Raw genomic sequence first — 23,164 nt, 5'->3', positions numbered from 1 at the left:
ATACCAAACCTGTTCTTGACCTTGGAGTTAATTGCTCAGAAGCTTTATTTATTGCTAATGTGCTGATATATTTATGTGTGTGTGTGTGTGTGTATTATATGTACACTCAAACACACACACACACATATATGTATAAATACAAAAATAAGAGGGAAATAGATGTAACATGAATGGAAATAACAACATAGAATCCGATTACATTTAAAGCCCTTAGTGATGATGAGGGAATCTAAAGAATCATGATAAGAGACTTCCATGGTTATTTCATGAAGAAAGTATTTTTATGGTTAAAATAAATCAGCTCTTCAATAATGCAATACCCTTTTAATCTATTTATGCCATGCTACTCAGTATAAACTACTGAAATTGTGTAAAAGCCATTTAGCCTTCTCTTGACAGATTAATGAAATGGGACTCTTAGACCAAGTTACCCAGCTTATGCATTAAGGCCAAATCCTCAGCCCCAGACGTAGATGAGCAATTGAACTGGGCAGATGTGGAAGGTGGCAGAATTTTCCACCCCAAGCTGTATAGTAACCCCAGATCCACAACAAGGAAGCTACTTGAGCCATGGTCCCAATGCACCTTTTCAGCCCAGTTTCTGTCCCCTCTTTTCTTAGTGGAATAGCCCAATTCCCTAAGAGGGGCCTGGGGGACCTGTGGTAGCATGGTATGCCCACTTACACTCACTTTGCACAGGTGTAAATGACTACACTAAATGTAACACAGTGCAGAATCACTTCCAGTGTGCCTGCAAGGCATGCTGGGGTTCGGCCTTTAAATTGCTTCACTGTCCAGCCAATGAACCAATTTATCTTTGCTATTAGATAAGGAAAGCTATTTCCTACAGCGTAGTTCTCCATGGAAGTTAAATACTTCTCCAGAATCTCTTGATCTTTATGATTTGCAGCAGGAACTGGCTTTGCACTTTGAAACAGCAGCTCTACATTAGAGGGGTTGCATTCCCTGGAGAGGGAGTCATGGTATCTGGGTTCTAAAACTGGCTCTGTCACTGTCTTAGACTATGTCTGTATTTTTGTCGGTATAACTTATGTCGCTCAAGGGTGTGAAAAAACACACCCCTGAGTGACATAAGTTACACCGACAGAAGGGCCGATGGGTTCAGCGCTATGTCAGCAGGAGATGCTCTCCTGCTGACCTAGCTATGGCCGCTCATTGGAGGTGTTTTAATTATGCTGGCAGGAGAGCTCTCTCCCATCATCTTAAAGCAGCTACACAGGAGATCGTACAGCGGTGCAGCTGCATCAGTACAGCTGTGCCACTGTAAGGTCTCGTGTGTGGACATGGCCTTACTGTAAGACTAAGGCAAATCACATAAACTCACTCTACATTACAGGGGTTGCATTGTTTGGGGAGGGAGTCAAGGTACCCGGGTTCTAAAACTGGCTCTGTCACTGACTTACTGTAAGACTGGGGCAAATCACATAAACCCACTGTGCTTCAATTTCCCCAAGCTCTAAAATGGGGATAATTCCTATTTCACAAGGCTACTGGTGTTCGTTATTGCTTGTAAAGCATTGTCTGATCTCTGATAAAAGGCTGTGTAGAAGAGTACAGGCTCTTCTGAGCATGTCCCAGGAGAATGGGCCCATAGAATGTCTAATATAGTGTTCCATGTCCACCAATAGAACGAAGAGTTTGTTCACCTTGAACACTTCTTCGAATATGTGGAGAAATGCTAGCAGCCATGAGCACTATTTCTTTTTTTAAAAGAAGATTCCCCTTTAAAATAAAAACAAACCATTATGTAGCTTTGGATAATGTATCCAATAGAAGATAGGGCTTTTTCCCTCTGAAATAACAAAACAGAAATAGAAAAGGAGTACTTGTGGCACCTTAGAGACTAACCAATTTATTTGAGCATGAGCTTTCGTGAGCTACAGCTCACTTCATCAGATGTTTACCGTGGAAACTGCAGCAGACTTTATATACACACAGAAATCATGAAACAATACCTCCTCCTGTCCTGCTGGTAATACCCTAACCCTAAAACAGAAATATTTGGCTACTGCAGTAATGAGTTGAGTAAATGCTTTTAACAACATGTTTGTTTTCAAATACCTTAAGCATTTCAGATCCCAGAACATATCTTTGTAAGCTAAAGTTGGTTTTATGTACAACTTGTTATTTACTTCAATTATCAAATATTTCTTGCACATCTCTTTATATCCATGTGTTTGTTGCTGGGTTTCTGACATATTTAATGTTATTAGACTGTACAAGAAAATTGTGTGCTTTGATTTATTTAGAAAAACTGAACATTGTTTACGTGTATATCTTCACTGCAAGACAGCTACAGAAACAGTGAAAACAAAGCAAGCTTGAACAGCAGAAGACATATCTGTATATATATTTTTACAAAAGCACAGAGATTCAGCAACTTTTGTAGAATCTATATCAAAAAAATAAATACCAGCTAGGTAGTGTTTTATTCATTTTGCGGCTTCATGTTCCTGATACTTTATATCCATGCAGAATGAATTTGATATACTGCTGGATATGTCAGGTGCAACCTAATACATTCTGTTGATTCAAATGGAATGAAGATAGACCATTGGGCTGACTCTCCCTTCACTTTGGGCCTGATTCAAAACCGATTGAAGTCAATTGCAAGGTTCCTATTGATTCAGTGGGCTTTGTAACAGCAGAGGCAGATTAAGGTTTTCCGGGGCCCTGAGCCAGAGCAAGTGGGGACCCCCTCCCCACTCCTTCGACCTGAGGATCCGCCCCCATTATGCCCCTTCCGCCTGTGGCCCTGCCCACAGCCCCACCCCTTTCTGCCCTTTCCCGCAACCCTGCCCCTGTTCCACACAGGTTCCCCCCGATTCCACCTGCCCCACAACCCATTTGCTCCTTTCTGCCCCTCCCAACCCACCCTCACAGCCCCAAGACCAGAGAAGCTCTGTCTCCATGCCATGGCCCTGGGGCTGTAGCAGAGAGTGGGAGCTCCTGCAGTTCCAGGGCTGCAGCGGGGGTCCGGGTGCTGGGGCTTCCTCGCCACGCCCACCTGGTGCTTCTGCCAGAGAGCGGGGTTGGACACGGGGGCTTCCCCTGCCTCCCTGCGGCTTTTGCAGGGAGGGGGTCGGGACACTGGAGGCTTTCTCTGCTGGGAATGGGGTTGAGGGGCTTCCATCGTCCTGTGGCTTCTGTGGGGGATGGGGTTGGGGGTTCTTTTGGGGAAACTTCACTTGTCCCATGGCTTCTGCAGGGGATAGGGTCGGGTGGGGGCACTGTGGGAGATATCCCCTGTCCTGCAGCTTCTGCCAGGGATCAGAGGGGTGCTGGGGGGGGGGCTTCCCTCGCCCCACTCAGCAGCCAGTGGAAGCCTGGGGCTCCCCAGTTGGCCAGGGCCCTGGGCCCGGGCTCCATGGACCCAGGGGCTAATCTGCTACTGGTAACAGGCCCTTACACCAGTTTCATACAGGTATAAGTCCACTGACGTCCAAGGTGTTGCTCTTGGTTTACACAAAGAGGAAATGAGACATAACAGCAACACAGCAGAATCAGCAGGGAAAGAGCTAAAGCTAATATTTTCATAAATGTTCACTAATTTGGTGTACCTTAAATTTTGAGTGCCCCAAGTGAGGCACCTGAGGTTTCAAAGGAGCAACCACGTAAGTCAATTGAAGCACACAAAATCTGAGAATGCCTCCAAAAACTAGGCTGTAAAAGCACATGACAAAAGACTTTAATTGAAGTCAAGTTCATGGGAATTGTCATATTTCATAATTAACTTAAACTGCAGTCTCTGAGGAGCCACTGCAAAGGGTATAATATAATTACTGTTTTTAGAACTTTGGACAAAACCAGGCTAAAGATTAAAAGAAGCAACTCACACAACTGCTAAGCCAATGGATTGTGTGATGCTTGTAGCAGCATCAGTGAGTTGTATGCTCAGGTTCAACCTGAAAGGCTAATTGGTGAATTCAAGGGAGCTGAAAACAAAACAAAGAAAGTTTAAAATCAGTTATCTGCTAAATTCCCCTCCCCTTGGCATTCAGTACATAACCCTACCTGTATCTCTCCACTTCATCAACTCTCCCATCTCATCTTAAATTTCACCCAAGAACACCCCTTTTCACCCTTCACTGGGCCTATTTACTTCATACTCCCTCTGGAAATATTTATTCATTAACTCCACAAATAGTATTTGAGGGCATGATTTGTGTGATGCCATTAAAACCTGTGTGTATTCATAATATTTTATAAATAAATATATTGGCAGGTCATCTTTAAGGACAGGTTGTCAACGACACCTTTAAAGGGCTCATGGACTTTTAAGGTCAGAAGGAACCATTAGCTGACCACAACCCAGACTGTTTTCATCCAGTAGGCTGCATCGAGCCCAGTAACTTGTGTCTGAAACTTTTTCAACACACAAACATCCACAGCGGGCCATTCTCGGAGTTCCCCTTTGCTCTCCAGCTAGCAAACTTGCCACTTCTCAGGCAGTTTTCACATTTTACACGACTGAGTCCACACAAGATCTCCACTCCCCAGAGGGGGTTAATTCATCCCATCGCAAGCGATCCTATGCAAAGCAGTAGCACTACAGTAGCCTCACCTAAACAAAAAATATAATGTTTGTACCCAGCATGATTTCGTGGATCGCCATTGGTTTTAGTGGCCTGAGCAACATGAGAGGCCATATTGGATGAACTGTTCTATGTGAGGTACAGAAATGTTCTGCTTTATCACTGGATTGTTCTCCATTTTCTATATTTTTCATCTACACTTTATTTTGCCTGGTACTTGAAATTAGATTTTCCTTGTATTGTTTGATGTGTCTGCTCTTGTGAGATTTTGCAGATTGTTCAAACTTTCACTATGTGCTTAGACTGCATATAATCAATTTACAAACATCCTCATGTATTCTCTGTGCATCAGACATCATTCTTTCTCACCACCAGCAATTTAAAATGCCTTGTGGGACTTGGTTGTTGAAAATAATAAAACTCTTCTACATCCAGTGAACACATTAGCCATTAAGGAAGCCCGTAGACAATGGATGGTGTATCAGAAGATAAAAGCTAACATGTTTATAAAGTGACTTTACAACCACAAAACTACAAAATAAAAGCAATAATGTCTTAACTTTCCGTCTAATTATTCTTACACTTTGTCTAGTTTCAAGCGTATTGATCAACAGTGCATGGCTTTTTATCCCAAGAACATATTTCATAGATGCAGCCAACCTATAGAAAGAATAACAAAAACAAACTGACAATGAAGAAACTGGAGAAAGCTTTTGTGGGTATGTGTATGTATATTTATAAATAAAATCTGGTCAAGAAATTGTTTTCACCACAAAAAAAATGTTGACTGAATAGGATTTTTGTTTGTTCTGTTTCATCAAAAAATTTTCAGGTTTTCTCAAGAAAGAAAATAAAATGTTGATGAAAACAATTTTTTCACCAAACTTTCCATTTTGTCAAAAAGCTATTATTTCAACAGCAAATTTTGACCAGTTCTAGTGTATAATATACATCATAGTTTGGACCTCTGAGAAACCAGTTGCTATAAATCCTCCATGTAATGAGGAAGAGATTGATGCTTGCAGATAAATGAATAGCATAGATTACAGTTTAACAACAATAAGTCAAACAACTACAAAGTTAGCAATGAATGGGAAGAAAACAAATGATTGCTGCAGGGTTTGAAGCATATATAGACTGTGTACTAAATGGGGCCGAAAACAAACACTGGAGCAATGAGTTCAATGTTTTTACACCTGATTTTAAACTTTTAGTACAGGCTTTGTTTAGAATATCTGAGTGGAAGTTGGTAGAACAGCTAAACATTTTTTAAGTGATTGCAAATGAGAAGGCAGGTTAGTTAGGTATAGGTATTAGCCAGCACACTTCGGCTCTGGGTCAATGCCTATTAAATTCAATATGAGCCTGTCCATTGACTTCAGTGGGCATATTAATTTTAGAATGCCTACGAGACCCTGACAGGTGCAATAAAAAGGAGAGGACATCACCTAAAATAATAAGGATCAAATTGGGCTCTCCAGTGCAAAATATGTGCAACAGCCCTGTTTCTGTGTGAAGTCTAAGGGGGCTGGACAAATGCTGGTTTTCTATCTTGAGAAGAACTTGGAAAAATTCAAATGGCAGCAGCTGAAGTTACTGAGAAAAAATGGAGGAAACAAAATAGATCACAAAGAGAAGGACAAAGCAATTTGAAAGGATCACTGTCAGCAGAGAGCACAGCAGGATAAAACTAAGGATTTATTTCAACAGGCGTTAGGTACCTACGCACTTTAGAAGATCCCACTAAGGGCCTATTTGCATCTTCAGGTCCATACATACTTTTCAAAATATGGCCTTTAACCTCAAAGGATGAAAAAGTCAAATGGAGGCAGATCTTCAGATAGTTTAAATCATGTAGTTCCAGTGAAGTTAATGGAACTATGGTGATTTACCCCAGCTCAGGTTCCGGCCATACTGTGACTAATTGGAGAGAATATAATGCTGCATCATGCAGTGTTATATTAATGGGCCATAAGACTTATGGTGGAGAGGCATTACTTTCCAGGGTAACTAATGCAGGGCAAAGATATCGTGTTCATATAGATGTAGCTGCTATTCAGATGAGGAATTTCATTTGGGCAGGCTGAAGCATAATGCTTGTAATTTCTCACCTGTTCCAATATAAAGGCAGGATGTTCAACTTGTTTATGACTTAGTGTTATCCAGATAGCACAAGGTGGATTATTAGGATTTGTAATCATTAAAATAATTCTAAAATGTAACATTAAAAGTAGCCACAAAAAGTGAAACCTACAGATGTATTCATTTCCCATGATAATGGAGACATAACACTGGTATTTAAGAGACGTTTGACATATGGTGTTGTTTAAAAACAGGTTTAATACATTTTATTAGGTGCTTACATGACTTTGAACTCAGATTTTCTAAAACATATGCAAGCTGCCACTTGATCTCACTGATACGCCACAATTAGCCTCAGGGAGATATTTATAATGCTGTCACTTCCTATTTTATTTTTCTTTTAACATTCTAAATGACAACATATTAAGAGATATTCAAAATCTTACATTACAACGTACGGAGCTTGATCTGGTCCCATTTGAAGTCAATGGGAGTTTTGTCATTGACTTAAACAGGAGCAGGAATCAGCCCTAGAAGCAGATGGGAGGAAATATTGCTATCTTGCTTCATAGTGATCATGTTCTGAGGTGCTAAGCACATGCAACTCCCATTGACTACCATGAGATCTGACACATTGTTCAGCTAAAGCCAAATATTTTTTCAAAATGCATGGGATTTTTTGATTATATTTAATCACTGTAGTTTCAATGGTAAAGACCAGGAAATTCTACAAATATTAACATTTGCAAATAGAGTTTGTAAGCAAATTAGTTTTGAATTTGGATTGGTTTTCTGATTGTCTAAACTTTGTAAATTATTTCTAATTAATTCAATTTAGTTATAAAATACGGACTATATTTGTATACATTCAACTAAATTTAACTGACTTTACACATATTTTAAAGAAGCTTTTGGGCCCTTGTTTAGATAAAAGTTGGGTGCTAGATTGTATGGGCTCATAAAGCTTGCCATATGAAGTACAGTAGGAAACAGAACTTAAAGAAGCAGCAGTAAAACCTAAGACAACTTATACTTTGAAGAGGAGGCTCAATCAACACATCTGCAAAGGGAGGAATGGGGAAGGTGACATAATTTAGTTATGTAACTTGGTACATGGAAGTGGAAGAAAGATCCTATTACAGAGAGATACAGGTAAAGGGCCTGAGCATAGAAGTTAGTGAGTTTTGTTCTTGCAAATTTGAAACATCCTACTTACACGTATAGCCCTTCTTAAAGTGAGCATGCAACCTTGACTTGCATTTGTCACACATGTGTGCATGCACCCAGTTAAAAAACTGTGTCTTACTGCATTAGATCATGCATATTTGCAGTGTTGTTGTAGCTGTGTTGGGCCCAGAATATGAGAGCACCAAGGTTCATGAGGTAATATCTTTTACTGGACCAACTTCTGTTGAAGAGAGAGAAGCTTTTGAGCTTACACAGAGCTCTTCTTCAGATTCTTCTTAGATCATGCAGTCAATTTTTTGTAACCACAGGATATAGTCACAGAGTCAACTTTTGGTCCCATTGATGACAAAACTCCCATTGATTTCAATGGATCAGTCCCCCTGTAACATCTGGTTTATATTTAAGCAGAAAGATGGAGCATCTATAACATAATTTCTAGGAATTTCCACTTGTCTGAACAAATACCAAATACTTCTGCAGTTGAGCAAACACAGATGTTAGGTGTTACATTCTTCCCAAACTTCACCTGATTATCAACCAAGCACAAACAAGTACTTGCAAACTACCATCTAATTGATACAATGAAGCATGCAGAGGAGATGAGGCCACATATTTCTGATGGAGGATGACTGCTATATATGTTCATAGAGAGTAAAGCTTTTTACAACATGCCGAGGGGCCCTCTCCTAATGGGCCTGCAATGACTCGTTCTCATTTCATGGCAATGAAATCATTTTGGCACTTTTCAAAGTGAAAGGGGTATGAGAACAAGAGGAAGTCAGGCTGACAACTCCACCTCGGCCCATGTCACCTATCACCACCATCTTCTCTGTAAATTCATCAAGCTGCTCCAGCTTGTCAACCTTTGGTTAACTTAACCAGCAGCTTAAACCAGTACATGGTGTTCTCTTTCCCACATCCTCCCGCCACTGCCCAGGAGGTCAGGCATTCATCACCTGTCCCCTCTCTTTATCCAGGCCAGGGTCTTAATTATTTTTTCTATCACTCCTCCTAATGGTGAGTTGGTTCCCCAAACAGGGATGCCCTGTCTTTCTCCCATTCACTCCATGATAAGGGTAAAGGCAGTTAGTAGGAAGGGGCTGGTTTCCTCTCTGCTTGACTGGAGACCAGGAGAAGTAGGAGCACCCAGCCAACTAGGTTGCCTGCTTGCTGGGCCTGACCAGGATATTAAGGGTACTGTATAGTGCTCCTAGCTTATGTCTGCTCTGGTCAGCAGCAGAAGACAAGCAGGTGGGGTAGACTTGAATCTCTAATAATCAAATCTCTGCTGAAATATTTGGCCATTTTTGGATGCGGAATATTGTGTAGCCAATACTTGAGCTCTCCTGATTAGCTTATTTGTTTATTCCTAGGAGGAGGTGAAGGAGCTACCCTCCTCTGTGGCCTCCTCCTGCTTACCAAAAAGGAGAGAAATGTAGGACTCCCCCTCCCCGGGAAACATATGAAGACAGAGGGGGAAGTCTTTGGAGCAGACAGTGAACCTGCCATCTGCCCTCAAAATTATGGAAGGTAGGAGGTTTGCAGGCCATTGGACCTCAGCCAGAAGGAAAACCCTTGTAATGAGCAAGGTGGTTTGTCAGGAATGTGGTTCTGTCAAGAGGCCTGTTATGTAGGGCCATGGGGCCTGCTGAGAGCCTCTATAGGCCTAGCTAGCTCAGATTAGATTCTGCACTTTTTGGAGGTTTATTCACATCAAGCTCTAAAACCTCTGAAGTTTGTCCTTGTTTTGATAAGCAGCGTTGCAATGCTGAGTAATGCTCCTACAAGCATATTTGTAGGGGTGAGGATCGTTTACTGCATATTTAACAGGTTGTTTGGAGTTTTAAGTGCCTAGTTGCACATTTGTTTTATTTCTTCTCATATTCTGAGACGCAGAACAGGAATTACTGATAGACGGAAAGGAAATTATTATTTCGGTCTGACAGTCAGAAGTGAGTCAGGGAAACTTGAGAAGTGTACAATACTCCCTATTCCTGTAGAGTGTGAATCCCATACCATAACACTATGAATAATACTTTACAAAATAAAAAACAAACAAACCCACCCTGCATTTGTCTTATCTCAACTTACCAGGGTTATTCAGTCATCCCATGCCTCTTCTTATCTTTCCTAAACCTTACACCCTTTTTGAATGCAGAGCAGTGACAAAGAACACACTGTTTTGTGTCAAACCATGCTCTCTCTTCTTCCGCTTCTCTGACTTTGTCAGCAATCCAACCTGGCCCTTACTTCAGACACCCATAAAAATAAAATTAATCATGTTCAGCACAGTGAATTTTATATTCTGTTGCTTCAACTCCACACATTTCCATGGTTGCTAAAAATCTAAATTTCTGGCATAAGGTGTAACTTTTGCTGCTATTTTCATCTCACTGTCATTGTGAGCCTACATGGTGCAGTGGGAATAAGGAACGCAGTGGGAGGGGAACATGAACTCAAGAAGAAATGCCTAAAATAAACATTATATAGCTAGTGCTAGATAGGAGGGAGAGAAAGAAGAACCAGATCAACTCCATCCACACACTGCACTGAAAATCATGAGAGCTTTTACTTACTCAACTTCTAAAGAACAACGGCAACACAACTGCCATTTATGTATAAAAACATTATGCCAAATCGTCAACTGCCATAATTCCACTGAAGGTGATGGATCTACAGCAATTTAAACTAGCTGGAGATCTGGACCTTCAGTAATGGGACAGAGGTTGTGCATAAGGAAAGAACTGCCCCCAGAAGCCTCCTAAAAAGAACCATGAAATAATGCAGAAAGAACATTTGTTCAGGGTGCAGCAGGTTACCCACATATTGAAGAGAAAGCAGGACATGAAGAATACAGGACCGGCTATGAGTCAGTCAAGGAGAAGTCCTTCCTCTGTGGCTTGGTCTTCTCCTTCTCTCACACACTCCTAGTATTTATCACAAGTAATGTTGCTAAGCCTTATATAAGTACCCTTGCAGGGTCAAGCTACAAAAGTTATCACCAAATAGAGCACTGAAGACATTTTTGAAGAGATAGGAAAATACAACACAAACTATCCTGTACTCTGAGGTCAGTTGGTCTGTATTGCAAAAGTAGCATAATTTAATGCTTTGAATATGTTATATGGTATTATTCTCATTTATCTTCCCTGTGGCATCTTGAATATAAGGCATTCCTTCTGCACACCCATATTCTCTTGTCCTTAGTTCCCAGTAGTAACAGTGGTTACCATTAAAAGTCAACATTTACTAAGTTACCACACTATCTGTGATACCAGTGTTGCTTCCTTTTCTAAGACTAGAGAACAACTGCTATCATTGTGCTACAGGATACTCTGAAGGGGCAGACAACCTCCACACTGACAAAGAGAGGGTTAATAAGAGCCTGTGGACCCAACTGACCCCACCCTACTACACCTGGGTAGGTATCAGGCATGGAGAGAGGCATTAAAAGGAGGAGACCTAGGCCAGCTCAGTAGGTTTAGTAAGGAAAACACAGCTCTGCTTTTCCTGATGTGAGAGAAGGTTGGCTGCAGGCCAGAGACTGAGGTACTTTGCCAGTTGGCTGAGCCTCTTGGTGGAAGAGCCAACCAGACTCTGGGAGACTGGCTGGAGTATGGTTTATTTGAAGACAGGGCCTGACTAGAAGGTTGGAATCCTGTCAAAAATTTGATGGAAAACACTGTTTTGAGTTGTGCTGTTTTGAGTTGTGACTTATTTTGGACTTTAACACCCCTGAAAGGGTAAGACTGAAGTGTGCCTTGGCCAGAGCGCTGAAACACTGCTACATCAGACCCCTGAGAGACTGTGCCCTTCCAGTGCAGACCTGTGGCTGAGTGAGTTGTGCCCTGAAGGGCCAAAATGGGGTCTGCATAGGCAAACCCAGTTACAGGTTTTAGCAATATTTTTCCTAAATATTGACTGTGCACTCTCAAGCAAAGCCATGAAAGGGATACTTTTAGCAAATAGTTCATTCAAATGTAAGATGTGTAGAATTGTGTAAATTCTGCAGGGCAACTTTAAAATATGAATGTCTGTGAATTATGGGAATTTTGACTTTCTGTATGTAGTATGATGACATCCCCATAAATATCAGTGGGGCTGAGACCCAGGACCTCTGGATCCAAAATCCTGAGTCTTTAGCATTTGAACTAGAGTTAATGAGCCAGACTGAGCTTTAGCCCAGACATTAGAGGGAGTTATTTCTTGAGCTGAAGTAGCAAAGCCTTGTGCTTTTGGTCTCAAATTCTGTACGTATGGGTTGATAGGTTAATTACAACACAAGCAGACCAGTCATAACATTGGCAGATATAGTAAAGAACATTTAATTACAGTTTTAAGAGAATATGAGACCTACTTTAATTTAGTTTACACTAATATTAGTTAAAAACACAGTCAATGGAATCACCCAAAATTATTCCTTTGATTAAAATGTCTGGTTTTTAACCCTTTGGAAAATATATAATAGTAATAGAGCCTCTTTTAAGAAGTTGTGATCTTAGATCACAATAAAATGTCATGGAGGACCACAAGACAAATATATCTTTGTAATTTAAATGGCAATCAGCAAGCTATTTTTTTCTAATTAATATACAGAAAGTTGGTGGTCACAGCAGGGGACTGATGAAGCTCATCTGTCAATGTCCTGATAGTTCTATGCCTGATTGCTTCAAGCCAGTGGAGCTACATAATCATGAAACAGCCAAAGCTAAGAATTGAAATACACAATCAATTGTGCTCAAGTAATTTGGATGTTTGTACCTCATCTGTGATAGTTGATAGCATCTCAAGAAGGCATCACTAATTAAATTAAAAACAGGGAAAGATACCTACATTCGTAGGAGAACTTCAAGTCAGATGCAATCCAGGAGGTGACATTTAGAATGTTGATATGTCTTCCAATTTTGCCTCTCTAATCATAGGTTGACCCAAAAAAACTGGACAGATAGGAGTATCTGTCTGGAGAGGATTGGCACTTTACCACTTGTGTACCATGTACATACCACTGACAAATAATCTTAACTACTTCCTGAGGTAAATGACAACACAAATCTCCATACTATCTTTGTCAAATAATCTGTACATTTCAGTTTGAGTAGAATGTTGAGCCTTGAAATGTGGCCACATGACTCATAGGTATTTCTTCTATTTTATGCTATATAGTTGCAGGAGTTCATTTGATGAAAACAGGCAACACTGGGATGGGTGTTCGTAAGATTTTGCAGCTTACTGGCAATGCAATTGTACAGTGATATATGCACCCACGATAAACACTTTAAATAGGGCTTGTACCTTATTTCCCTCATTTGAATATGTCCTGCAACTTTTCTATGGCTCTCTAGGTTCTTATAAGTATGTCAGCAGTAAATGTAGACCAATTTTGCTGCTCTTAGGAATGTTATACACAGAAATGCAGTAGCCAAGTAATATATTGGCATGTAAACAGAGGTACCTTGCAAAAGTCCTTTGAGAGAGGCCAAAACCATGAGAGTAGCTGAAATCACCAGCCATGCTATTGCTGAAAATGAGACACTATATGGGTTACCGAATGCTGCAAATAATCACAGCAGATAAGATTCCGCACAAAACTATTTAATGTGTTTTTGTAATAGTTATACACTGGAAAAAGTCAAACTGTTCAGTAGTCCACAAACTCATACTTCCTCCTCTGAACCTGCAAGCTCAGTACAGCAGGAGATGGCTTAGTGCTCTAAGTTCAGGTTTTAATTAACTAGGGGGTCTCAGACCACAAATTCAAACCTCAGCAGGTTTGACTCAGCCCTTCACCCTTTTAAGGTTTATTTACCCTTTAAAAATCAGCTCTTCTTTGCTTTGAGTGTAAATTAAAAGATCCACTGACATGTTTTGTAACTACAGGGATGAGCTATTGGTCAAAATTTCCCTCTCTTCCAATTTATCCTCCACAGGATAGACTTCTGTGTAGACTTCTCATGCCGGATGTATCTTCATTTTATTGGTGCTCTATATATAGAATGATGGGTCTGATCCTGGGGCCTGCTGCAGCCCCTTTATTCCATTTGGATCTGGCAGGAGAGGATGCCTTGGTACATAAGGCCATTGTAGTAGGCTCCACAACAGTTATGTCACAGCTGTTCTCCTAGAAGGAGGCATGAATGTGATCCTGGCTGGAATAACAGCCCCTTGTGGGGAAAGCAGCAGATAAAGACTCTGAGGCACAAAAATTATGGGCCTAATCCAGCTCCTGTTAAAGTCAATGGAAAATCTCCTACTAATTTCATTAGGAGTTGGATCAGGATCAACAAAAATTAAAAGAAACTCCATGCAACCAATGTGTTCTTGTGTTAAAATTGTAAAGTGAAATTAACAAGATGATAAAGTCTGCAAACTGCCTTTAAAAATAAATAGGATATCCCAGAGGGGTGAAAAATTAACCTTTTTGTTTAAAAATAAAATCTTTTAACTGGTTTATAATTTTGTTCATTCTCCTCTGCTTCTCATTTTTGCTTGAACCATGTGACGGCATTTGCAATGGATTCTGATTTTTAAATTTCCTTACAAATTAATAATAACTCTACCATAGTTCATCACATAATGGTGTAAAGAGTTTCCTATCCTCTGCAGTCACTGAATTTAAGCAAAACAATCACAAGATTTGATGAAGCAGAAAATATGATAGTGCCTCTATCACGGAGTATTTAATGCTAGTGGATGCATGCATCCTCAACCACTTATTTGGCCAGACTTTCCATTGGTGTAAGCCAACACAGCTACCTCAGTTTATAGCAGTGAAGAATTGGCCTATAGATTCTTTAAGGTAGCAGACTGTTGTAGATATTTGTAATATATTTTAAGAGTTACACTTCTGTAAGGTTGAAGAATGGGAAATAATTCCATTTTAGTTGCAGTTGTATAATTTATAACTAATTTTGAACTCTTATAAATTTTAAATGAATGTTTTTATCTCCCCTCCTTATTCTTGGTACTAAAATTTAGTTCAGGTACATGTACCTTATAATCTTATTTAGTGGACTGAGCAACAGACTGGGAAGGGAGCCAATAAACTGAGTTATATGCTGATTTTTGACATTACCTAATTCTGCTGTTTTGGCCATGGCCCTTCATCTTTCCTTGATTCAGTTCCTTCATCTAAAAATACATATCTTATCTACCTCACAGGGGTTCTTGTTCCTCCTTGATTTTTTTTTTTTTAAAGTAGAAGTTAAAACCATTCAAGTGGCATTTTGGACTGGGCTACTCTAATGACATTTTGATATAAAATTGGTGGGGTGGCTTGCAGAAATAACGGGAAGCAGTAAAAAGTGGAGGGAAAGGATGTAGAAGGGCAGAGAACAAAACACAATGGCAGGAAAGAGGAGGTATAAAACCCTAAAGTTAAATCCATGTATTACTCTCCTACATTCAAATCATCCTTGATGAACAAGACTCTGATGGCACCTTGGGCTCTCTGGTTTATTACTTTATCAGTCCCCACTAGTAGTCACGGTCTTGTAAACAATTCTTAGCTGTTAGCCATTTGCCCTATTTAAAATGTGTTCTTTGCATTAGCAAAACTACTTGTTTTAGCAGGTAGTATTATAAAAGTTCAATTAAGTTATGTTTTTAGTGAAATTTAGACTTGATCATGACACAATATTTAAGCACTGGTGAAATAGTGCTAAAATTTTAAAATGCATACACTCTTCTAAATGTTGGGACCACACACAGACTGATATCTGAGCCCAGCTTATGGAGGATCAATCACGATCCAGTTAGTTGCTAACCTTGAATAATTCAAGAGTAGTCACAAATTCTTAATGACCTGAATATTTCAGTGCCAGTACACTTTTAATTAGTTTGGGCTAATTTGCTTTCATATTTTTCTCCTGTAAGGCTCAGCCTGCTTTTCAAAAAAATTATCTTTATTATTAAACACATTTGTTGCTTATGGATTGCAAAAGAGTCAACCCTAAGACTCAAACTCTAGCAGATTACAACCCTGCCACCTTAAGATCACTTTGGGAAATTGCAGATTCATGCTGGCAAATCCTAGCTCCATTGAAACTGTTAATCACAATGACAATATGTATTCCTCAAATGTTGTCCAAGAAAGCTAGAAATGATTATGCCTTGGGAGGTCTCATTAAAAGGTGTGATGCCACATACCCATAATTTGCTTTGCCTGCAATTTATGACATATGGTTTATGGGTTTAACTTTCAATTGTTGGAGTTAAAATGCCACCCAAAAGGCACTTAGCGGAACATGTTAAGGTTTCACACTGTAATAATGCAAAAGCAGAAATGTGATAATTACACATTCCTCAAAACTCACCTCTTCCATAATGCATACAAAAAATACTGATAATGGAGAGACAAGGCATGGAAGGTAGCAACTTTTATTGGACCAACTTCAGTTGGTTAGAGACAAGCTTTCAGGCTTACATAAATCTGTAAACTCGTGTCTCTGACCAACAAAACTTGGTCCAATAAAGAATACTTCCTCACCCATCGTGTTTTCTAATATCCTAGGACCAGTACAGCTACAACACTGCATACACCTGATAATCGTTCGGCAAATGGACAGCTGCAATCTCTACTTCTAACCCACTAAATATTTGAACTTCCCGTTCCATCCCTCCCAAACTCACCAGCTTATGTGTTTTCAAGATAGTTTAGACCAAAGCAGACTGTGAAGAACTTCAAAAAGATCTCACAAAACTAAGTGATTGGGCAACAAAATGGCAAATGAAATTTAATGTGGATAAATGTAAAGTAATGCACTTTGGAAAAAATAACCCCAACTATATGTACAATATGATGGGGGCAAATTTAGCTACAAGTCATCAGGAAAAAGATCTTGGAGTCATCGTGGATAGTTCTCTGAAGATGTCCACACAGTGTGCAGCGGCAGTCAAAAAAGCAAACAGGATGTTCGGAATCATTTAAAAAGGGATAGAGAATAAGATAGAGAATATCTTATTGCCCTTATATAACTCCATGGTACACCCACATCCTGAATACTGCGTACAGATGTGGTCCCCTCATCTCAAAAAAGATATACTTGGCATTAGAAAAGGTTCAGAAAAGGGCAACTAAAATGATTAGGGGTTTGGTATGGGTCCCATATGAGGAGAGATTAAAGAGGCTAGGACTTTTCATCTTGGAAAAGAGGAGACTAAGGGGGGATATGATAGAGGTATATAAAATCATGAGTGGTGTGGAGAAAGTGAATAAGGAAAAGTTATTTACTTGTTCCTATAATATAAGAACTAGGGGCCACTAAATGAAATTAATGGGCAGAAGGTTTAAAACAAATAAAAGGAAAGTTCTTCTTTACACAAAGCACAGTCAACCTGTGGAACTCCTGGCCCGATGAGGTTGTGAAGGCTAGGACTATAACAGGGTTTAAAAGAGAACTGGATAAATTCATGGAGGTTAAGTCCATGAATGGCTATTAGCCAGGACGGGTAAGGAATGGTGTCTCTAGCCTCTGTTTGTCAGAGGGTGGAGATGGATGGCAGGAGAGAGATCACTTGATCATTACCTGTGAGGTTAACTCCCTCTGGGGCACCTGGCATTGGCCACTGTCGGTAGACAGGATACTGGGCTGGATGGACCTTTGTTCTGACCCAGTATGGCCATTCTTACGTTCTTATGTTATGCTCTTTTATTCACCTATTATGGTTTGTCTCTCAAACTGTAAGCAATATGGGCCAGGGACTACCAGAGACACCCCTTCTTGTCAACTGTTGAGAATAGGCCACTTCCACCTTAATTTAATTGGCTCATTAGCACTGACCCCCCACTTGGTAAGGCAACTCCCATCTTTTCATGTGCTGTGTATTTATACCTGCCTACTGTATTTTCCACTCCACGCATCTGATGAAGTGGGTTTTAGCTCATGAAAGCTTATGCCCAAATAAATTTGTTAGTCTCTAAGGTGCCACAAGGACTCCTCAGTGTTTTTTCATTTATTATAAGTTTATAAAGAGTCCAGCACAATGGGGTCTAGCTTGGTTGTGGCCATTAGGTGCTACTCCAATATAAACATTCAATAACAATGATGTTGCCACACTGGAAATTAAAATTGGATGGGACTGAATGTCTCAAACCACATTCTGCTGCTTATGCCAGTATGGGTACAGATCATGAAACAAAAAAATCCTGCGCAACAGGGAAAACTCAATATGGGTTCTGACTTTTATTGGACCGAGGGGTAAATCTTCACCTGGAATAAATCATCATTAGCAATTAGCAATTTGGCCATTTCCAGATGCAGTGGTATCTTCTTACAGTATGGTCTCTTTTTGCAGAACTATTTCTCTTATAAAGTCCTTTTAAAGTTCTTTTGTGGCACTGTTTCAGACCAGCTCAGCATCCTCTTATTCTCAGGAACAACCTACTGTCTAAAAAGTCCAAGTGAGCTGTAGTTCACGAAAGCTTATGCTCAAATAAATTTGTTAGTTTCTAAGGTGCCACAAGTACTCCTTTTCTTTTTGTGAATACAGACTAACACGGCTGCTACTCTGAAACCTGTCATAAATAGGTAGAAAACCCAGGCTTGGATGTGATGGATTTGAGGGAGCAGTGCTTGCTCCCACTTAAAGGCAGTCTCTTTCCATCTCATTGCACTCCAAAAAAGAAAAGAAAAAACTTCAAATCCTTTTAGCCCAAAGATGTATTTTTTGCCTAACTACTGTTGGTCCCATACTTATTACCTTCTGCCTTTTGCTCTTCATTTTTTTCAAATTCTTCAAACTGGTTTTCTTGGTTAAACTTTTAGAGGCTGGGCTTTGCTTGACTCTTGTTTTTAAATTGTTTTGTTATTAAATACAGTAATTTGCCCAAGCACGCTTAACTATACCTAAAAACTCTGCAAGTGGATTCCAATGTCTGGAGTGATGGTGAATGTCACTCATCATAACACTGGAGTATGTGTTATGATTGATCTAAACTGGGTTCTTTTTTTTTTTTTACTTGGAACCCTAGATTGTATACCAAAATCCTTATGTACCTGCAATGACTAATATTTCAACCTATATATGGTGAGATAATTTTGTGTTTGCCCAGAAGGTGAGTTAGAGTCAAGGTACAGAGAACTATTGATGTCAACCACAACTAAAGCTCTAATTCAGACAAGGCCTAATTTTTTTTTACTCATATCACTGAAGACCATTAAATCTCTTGTGTAATTCTACTGCAGTCCATAAAGTTACACCAGGGATAGATTTGATCTACACTCTGGTAAAAGGTACTCATGTGTATTAGTTGGAAATTCTGAGCCAAGCTCCTCTGTCTTTACTCAAGCAAAACTTCCACAGAAATCACAGGTAGTTTTATCAGTCAGGACTGAACAATATGGCCAGTTGTTCTTACAGGTGGCAATGGATATTAGTTTTTAGACTTTTTATCCAAAATAAATACATTGTGGGAAGGGGCCAAATTGTACTCTTGTGTGCTCATTATCCTATTGCTTCCTGCCCACCACTTCTTTGCACAGCTTAAAATCTAAAAATTAAAAAGCTCTGGTTGATAGGCATTGTGGGTTCACTCTTGTAAAAATCCTGTAAAACTTCAATGGATGCTCATGCACCCTGAGTCTTACCTAGCAGACAAGTCCTCTCCTCCCCTACCCTCCGGAGGTTCCTGGTAGCCTTGTGTAGGCATCTATATGGCCAATGGCCACATGAGAGAGTTGACAAAAACTCAACACAGCCAAAGGGGCAGGTTCCAACCCCAGCTAAATTGTAGCCTGCTGCAGTGGCTCTCTGTGAATGGAGGCAGTGAACTCCCTCTCTGGTGCAAACCACTGGAAGACACATCTTTTTCTGTGGAGTTTATGGCTCCAGGGAGAAATGGATTGTAAAGAGGGTCCTAGACTGAGTTTGTACATGAACTCAAACCTTTGTGTTCTTTTGCAGCCACTCAGAAAGCTAGAGGTAAAGGAGCTGCGTACAGCTCTGCAACCTTGAGCCATTTTAAACTACGTGCAAGCAATCTGAGTAGGTCACAAGTGACTGTTTATTCTGCTGTTCAATGAAAAAAAGGTACTAAGTTACTGTATCACAGGAACTGTCAAGTTGTATGTATTTGTGCTACCTCTGAGATCTAAATGTCTTCTCTGAGAGAAAGTATTTATGCCATGTAAGCTACAGTACTGTTCAGCTAAAAAAAATATGTTGTAAGATGAAAATGTGTTGCAGTATGCGGACCCATTTCCGCAAGTGTTAGGTTTTTTTACTCATATGGTTTTAATCAGCATTAGACCTGTCAATGGACCAGATCTTCAACTGTTGTAAATAGACTTTAAAGGTGCTGTGCCAGTTTTCACCAGTTGTGGATCTGGTACATTTTCCTCATTTTTAGAAAAAATGGAGCAAAAGAGTATGCTGAATGAAAGAATAAATGCAAGAAATGGGTAGGGGAAATTGGCATGACTCAAAAAACGGTATTTCCTACAGTAATAATGATACTTAGTATTTGTCTAGCACATTTTATGTTCAGGGTGTTGTGCAGACATGAATTATTAAATCCTCAGTGTACTCCAATAAGGTCAGTGCTATGATCTCTAGATTATGCACTCAAATATTGATGATCAAACTAGCAGTGACATTGTGATGCAAGTATTAAATATAGCTAGAGAAGATCAAAAAAACATGGACACACATTGCTAGATCCTGGGCTGTGGTAGGGCAATTTTGTGTCACTCTGCTTGTGCAAAGGTACCCTAAAACTTACCCAATCCACTGGAGAATTCCCCCCTTCATAGGAAAATCCTTGGGTAACTGTTATAGCTTCTCTACAATTCCTGTCCCTGCAGATGGCTCAGAGGGGATAGCCTGAGGAAAATAAACATACCAGGAGTATTCCTTTGTCCCAATGTTATAGGGGCCTCTTCGAGACATAAGCACCAGGCACAAGTTAGAGCAGAGTCATGGCTGCAGTAACTTGCATTAGGGGACCAAAGCAGTTGGGAGCAGCCACAACCATAGCAAAAAACTTGGCCTATAAATGTTAAGTGGTGAGCTCAAGACTACACAGTGAGTGGCTGAGCTAGCATTAAACCTCAGGAATTCAGAGCTTCCAGCCCTGTGCTTTTTCCTGCCTTCACAATACAGCAAAGAGTGCTATGACCTGATATCTAATTTTGCACTTTCTGTACCCCAGCTTGGGACTCTAACCAGGATTTCAAACCAAAGTGAAAATGGGAGGCCAGACTTCTTCAGTCACTGCTTTGAAAACTGATATCAAACCTGAAGTTGATCTTTTATGATAGGAAACAGAAAACACTCCTCCTGATCCTTTCCCAGGCTTATCATGCACACACCAGCAAACCTGTGCACCAGACGAGGATTGTTTTTCTTTTTTAAACTGAACATATGATCCGAATGCCAAAATTCTATCTGTATTACCAGACCTGTCTTATTCCTTTATCCTCACCAGAATGGGATGCCTACTGTGAGAGATAACCATTACAGGTTGGATCCAGTTCTCAGGATACAGCCTGAGTAACCATGCTGTGCACAACGCAGATTTGCAGGGGTTGGAAATCTCTCCTTCCTCAGGCTGTGGAACAGCAGTGTAGCCATTCCACTGTCTGTTCAGGAGCCTCCACTTGGCCCCCCAACACTCATACTAGGAATGGTCATGTATTCCGAGCACCACCAGACCCACCCACTACCCATGATGCTATGCTTTGTCTTGAGGAGGGGTTGCAGACTTCCACCATCAATTCCATAGCTCTTGCCCCTCACCCAGCAGAAAGTGGTTCCACCCCATTCAGTTCCCTTGCCACTCAGGGAATTTATTACTAGGTGACCCACATCTGGGAAAAGCAAAAACTGAACTAGCTTGTTCATGTACTACTGTGTAGGTAGTGAATTCCTCAACACCATTTTTCCTAAATACACTTAAGCTTTTGTGGTGTTCACAGCTTAAATAATAATAATATTAATACTATCTAACTCTCTTTTATAAAGCAACTTTCAACAGAAGATCTCAAAGTGCTTTACAAAGGAGATCACTATGTAAAAAATGACGATCATATTTAACTGACACTGTGCCCTTGAGGTATATGTCTACCTGTATTGTACATACAATTTTTCCTAGTGCCAAGCCTTATAATGAATTGAGACTCTGAAATGAGGTGTCTCCGTTCTGCAACATGTTGCAATATGCATACATCCCTGATATGTGAGTTGCTTGTCTAAACTATGCAATATAGTCTGTCAAGTCATATTAGATTTATATGAGGGAGTAAACATCAACCTGTGGAATGGCCTGAGGAGAAAAGAGGTGATTTGACCCAAAGATTAAGTTACAACATTTCATCATTCCAAGTATAACTTATTTGTGATCAACTGAGTCCCTAATTTAAAGCTTTAACTTCTGATCCCATGCTCTATAACCCTTAAGAATATAAGAACGAGCTAGTCTAACATTGGAATACTTTTCCCTTTTTTTAAATTGGAAACTCTTTTTATTAAGGACAAAATTGTGTAAAATCAAAGAAATGATATAACCAAATTAAATCAAAGGACTGGGGATTAAAGGCACTATGTCCAGCTAGTAACTATGAGCAGGACACAGCACTATGCTCAGGGCAGTCTCCTTAGCCTTCAACACAAACTGCAGAATTCCTGCAGTTCCTATTTAATGTAATGCAATGGAAGCTGTGAGCAGTAATGGATCACAGCACAGGATGGTGCATCTGTTCTAATGAGAGCCTTGTATCAAGTCCTAAATCACTGTAAAAGGCTAAGAACTTCCTATGAATTATTTCTTTCCGTTCCTCTATTCTTAGGAGCCTGCATAAAGGATATTGCAGCGGTATGTTCAGAACTATATCCTGTACACCAGCTCACTCAGCAGGTGCTAACACAATGTGTATAGCATCTGTAAATAAGTTACTGTTGAATTACTACTGCCTTAAGGCAGCAGTTATGTAACGTCATCTTTTTCTGAGCATTTTCCAAAGCTGCTTTTTCTCCTCTGATATATTTGATGAACTGAACTGTCCACTTATCTTTTCAGAGCTGTTGGATGGAGCTGTGTGAAACTCTTCACTTCTGGGGCACAACTCTCCAAGATCCAAGAATACTGCCGCCTGCCTTACAAGGAATCACTAAAGTCAAGTCTGCCTGGGAGCACTGTGCATCTGTGGCTCCCCTCTTTCACAGTTAGAACTGAACTTAACAGAAAACGGCTGCTGGTTTCTGCAGATGGCAGTGTCCTGAGAGACTCAAAGGTGCAGTACCAGGAAACAGTCAGAACAGTTTCATAGCTATATGCATAAATATGATCCAGCAGAGCCATAATTAAGTATATGACTGATATGTAATGCCTGCCACCGGTTTTT

General features: G+C 40.1%; 1 long non-coding RNA gene across 1 annotated transcript in view; it reads left to right on the top strand.

Annotated features, from left to right (window-relative positions):
- LOC140895287 (uncharacterized) overlaps positions 1-22,940 on the top strand; it is a 44,499-nt gene extending 21,559 nt beyond the window's left edge. The window contains exon 3 of the long non-coding RNA XR_012154160.1: positions 22,840-22,940. This is a non-coding gene — a long non-coding RNA (uncharacterized lncRNA). The remainder of the gene's footprint in view (positions 1-22,839) is intronic.
- The last annotated feature ends 224 nt before the right edge of the window (positions 22,941-23,164 follow it).

Source organism: Lepidochelys kempii, chromosome 11 (assembly GCF_965140265.1).
Source record: "Lepidochelys kempii isolate rLepKem1 chromosome 11, rLepKem1.hap2, whole genome shotgun sequence".
In the NCBI taxonomy this organism is placed as follows: domain Eukaryota; kingdom Metazoa; phylum Chordata; order Testudines; family Cheloniidae; genus Lepidochelys; species Lepidochelys kempii.
The sequence above is the reverse complement of the archived record's forward strand: the minus strand, read 5'-3'. Positions and strand labels throughout refer to the sequence as shown.